Genomic DNA, 4,673 nt, shown 5'->3' on the forward strand with positions numbered 1-4,673 from the left:
ACTAATGGTGTTACGTTTTCTGAGAATGGTGCTGTTGCCTAGATGCAGGTCATCCATTTACGCTCACCTAAAGGGATGGAGGGGATTATTTGTGAATTTAAAATTATAGTGCTTGCCTGATGAAGCCTCTTTGGAAATGCTCTGAATGCTGCTTGGAAACTGCTTAAAGTAACTGTCCAGTGAAAATCAACCTTTTAAAAATGCATATTCTGTTAACTCATACCAAGATTTACTCGTATTTGTGGCCAAAACATACATTGGAGAAAAAAAACACTTCAAAAACCCCAAGTGGCACAACTGTCTAAGGCACTGCATCTCAGTGTTAGAGACATCACTACAGACACCCTGGTTCAAATCTAGGGTGTATCACAACCGGCTGTGATTGGGAGTCCCATAGGGTGGCGCACAATTGGCCCAGTGCCGTCTGGGTTTGGCTGGTGCAGGCCATCATTGTAAATAAGAATTTGTTCTTAACTGACTTGCCCAGTTAAATAAAGTATCTGAAACAGATTGTTTAAAATCATCATAGAGGATGATGTCATCCTGAGGAGGATGAGCTGGCCAATCAGCGATCTACTTGCATGAACATTTTTAATGACTGGTATACAGCATGTGACCGAACGCCTTGATCCGGTTTTATGTAGCAAAATTTGATATTATGTTTTTTACATTGGATAAAAGTAGAGACACAGAGCTAGAAAATGGTATATCATACATTGCAGTTGAGGCCTTGTAACCCCACTTTTGAAAAAATGGCCCTTGAATGTTTTGGTACACTTGGAGAGCTTTTCTTTGTCTACACCCATTCAACATCGTTCACACCCTCTTAAGCCTTAGCTCCACCCATCACTTTAAGGATTCACATGTGAGGTCATGTGGTAAACACACGCTATATCGAATAAAATCAAAGTTTATTTGTCACATGCACAGGATACAGAAGGTGTAAAAGGTACAGTGATAGTTCTTGCATACTTGGATAGTAGCAATATCAAAAACAGAATGTGTCCAGATACAAATCTTTTATAAGTATTTTATTGTTATTAGATGAAGCTTACCCGACACACTTGTCTAAGTTGAAGGGTCATGTGAAGATAATGCTACAGTATAATCACCCCTCACCCACATCAGGCTAAGTGGATGGGTCACTATTGTCTAGACAAGTTCATGTTCATGAAATACAATTGATGGCCGTAATCACCCCCAGACACACCTGCTAATTTGATGGGTCATGTAATAATCAGCCCGAAGTGGAGTCTTTTGTTTAGACATGTAGCTAGCTAGCTAAACAATGAACCAGCCCCAACTCATACTACTACCAATACAAACATTGTATCATAGCTGTAGTATGAATCTGCAGATAGCTAAAGCTAACAAACTAGGTTCAATGTTAACTAGCTAACATAACTAGCAATGCAAATTTGTTTCTGATTCAAATAATATTACTACACAGATCATACACATGACGTCAGCTACCGAGGCAGCAAGATAATGTTTGCTAGCGAACTAACAGTATGCTTTAGCTAAAAATAACTTTCTGACAAAATTAGAAACATATATCTGGAAAACGTAGCTAGACTCTTACCCGTAAACATGGTTGAACGCTTCACGGAGGACTGGAACCATTAACTCCGTTTGGCCAGCTTTGTGTCAAGTCACTCCGGTTCACACTGACCATGGCGTGTGCAGAAAGTAGCCCATCACTTTTTTCAACTGATCTGTCAGTAGCGCCTGTTAAATTCAGGGCATCAATGTTATTGAGAAAAGTACCAAAACTTTTGTAGTTCTCGATGGCTAACGTTATATCTTTCAAAAATGGCGAGGTAGAAAGGACTGTCAACACATACTGAACAGCTCACCTAATAGACAGAAGCGTGCTACATTGCAGACCAATCCACACTCATCTACCGGAATGTCCAGCCTATACATTATCTCAGCCAATCATGGCTAGCGGGAAGGTTCCTGACTTTTTCCATGGCTAAATCAACTAGGCTCGTAATTTAATTTTTAAATTATATTTATGGATAGAATACAAGTTTGTCAATAAGGCACATGAAAGTTCACATGTTCCAGAAGGCATTTCTGCCCCAAAAAATGCATTTTGATTAAAAAAATAGATTTTTACTTTCAAATGCTGCTCCTGAGAAGTAGTGACCTGCGACATATGCTTAGTTTCCTGAAACAAGTCACATATGCCCACACTATTCTGTTGCTGAGTACACCCACACCATTCCAACACAGAAAAGCTGCTTTTTAACACACTTAATTTAAAAAATCGAAGGAAAACCATTTCACCCATATTGTAATTAATTATAGGTCATATTTCATAGAAATCTGGAAACACTGGACAGTTACTTTAAAATGTCACAGGTAACCACACCATGAAGATCAGAGCCTCTAGCCTACTTTGTATTGCAACATAATTTAAAATGTGAGTTAGAACACTTCAGACAGAGGCCGTTGTGGTTGATATATACTATTGTAGTGTATATACTATAAGTGTTGAAATAAGTTATTTAAAGAAAAGGTATCAGTGCTTTGTCTTAAATTTGTAAACGTTAAATCAGTTTTGTCCAAAATCATAACGTGCTGTTTATAGATTTAATATTTTCTAAATAAATTGATTTAACATAAACAAGTTGTGTTTATTTGATCAAGTTAGGCTGATTGGGCTGAAGTCAGTCAAACAATAGTCCTTCAATAAAAAATGTAAAATAATATACACTGCTCAAAAAAATAAAGGGAACACTTAAATAACACAATGTAACTCCAAGTCAATCACACTTCTGTGAAATCAAACGGTCCACTTAGGAAGCAACACTGATTGACAATAAATTTCACATGCTGTTGTGCAAATGGAATAGACAAAAGGTGGAAATTATAGGCAATTAGCAAGACACCCCCCAAAACAGGAGTGATTCTGCAGGTGGTGACCACAGACCACTTCTCAGTTCCTATGCTTCCTGGCTGATGTTTTGGTCACTTTTGAATGCTGGCGGTGCTCTCACTCTAGTGGTAGCATGAGACGGAGTCTACAACCCACACAAGTGGCTCAGGTAGTGCAGTTCATCCAGGATGGCACATCAATGCGAACTGTGGCAAAAAGGTTTGCTGTGTCTGTCAGCGTAGTGTCCAGAGCATGCAGGCGCTACCAGGAGACAGGCCAGTACATCAGGAGACGTGGAGGAGGCCGTAGGAGGGCAACAACCCAGCAGCAGGACCGCTACCTCCGCCTTTGTGCAAGGAGTAGCACTGCCAGAGCCCTGCAAAATGACCTCCAGCAGGCCACAAATGTGCATGTGTCTGCTCAAACGGTCAGAAACAGACTCCATGAGGGTGGTATGAGGGCCCAACGTCCACAGTTGGGGGTTGCGCTTACAGCCCAACACCGTGCAGGACGTTTGGCATTTGCCAGAGAACACCAAGATTGGCAAATTCGCCACTGGCGCCCTGTGCTCTTCACAGATGAAAGCAGGTTCACACTGAGCACATGAGCACATGTGACAGACGTGACAGAGTCTGGAGACGCCGTGGAGAACGTTCTGCTGCCTGCAACATCCTCCAGCATGACCGGTTTGGTGATGGGTCAGTCATGGTGTGGGGTGGCATTTCTTTGTGGGGCCGCACAGCCCTCCATGTGCTCGCCAGAGGTAGCCTGACTGCCATTAGGTACCGAGATGAGATCCTCAAACCCCTTGTGAGACCATATGCTGACATATGCACATTTGTGGCCTGCTGGAGGTCATTTTGCAGGGCTCTGGCAGTGCACCTCCTTGCTCTAAGGCGGAGGTACCGGTCCTGCTGCTGGGTTGTTGCCCTCCTACGGCCTCCTCCACGTCTCCTGATGTACTGGCCTGTCTCCTGGTAGGGCCTCCATGCTCTGGACACTACGCTGACAGACACAGCAAACCTTTTTGCCACAGTTCGCATTGATGTGCCATCCTGGATGAACTGCACTACCTGAGCCACTTGTGTGGGTTGTAGACTCCGTCTCATGCTACCACTAGAGTGAGAGCACCGCCAGCATTCAAAATTGACCAATACATCAGCCAGGAAGCATAGGAACTGAGAAGTGGTCTGTGGTCACCACCTGCAGAATCACTCCTGTTTTGGGGGGTGTCTTGCTAATTGCCTATAATTTCCACCTTTTGTCTATCCATTTGCACAACAGCATGTGAAATTTATTGTCAATCAGTGTTTCTTCCTAAGTGGACAGTTTGATTTCACAGAAGTGTGATTGACTTGGAGTTACATTGTGTTGTTTAAGTGTTCCCTTTATTTTTTTGAGCAGTGTATATATATACACACTACCGTTCAAAAGCTTGGGGTCACTTAGAAATGTCCTTGTTTTTGAAAGAAAAGCAACATTTCTGTCCATTAAAATAACATCAAATTGATCAGAAATACAATGTAGACATTGTTAATGTTGTAAATGACTATTGTAGCTGGAAACGGCAGATTTGTTATGGAATATTTACATAAGCGTACAGAGGCTATTATCAACAACCACCACTCCAAACAAATAACTGGCCATTTTGAGCTTGTAATCAAACCCACAAATGCTGATACTCCAGATACTAAACTAGTCTAAAGATGGCCAGTTTTATTGCATTTTTAATCATAACAACAGTTTTCAGCTATGCTAACATAATTGCAAAAGGGGTTTCTAATGATCA

The sequence above is a fragment of the Salvelinus fontinalis genome, chromosome 12 (assembly GCF_029448725.1).
Source record: "Salvelinus fontinalis isolate EN_2023a chromosome 12, ASM2944872v1, whole genome shotgun sequence".
Lineage (NCBI taxonomy): Eukaryota > Metazoa > Chordata > Actinopteri > Salmoniformes > Salmonidae > Salvelinus > Salvelinus fontinalis.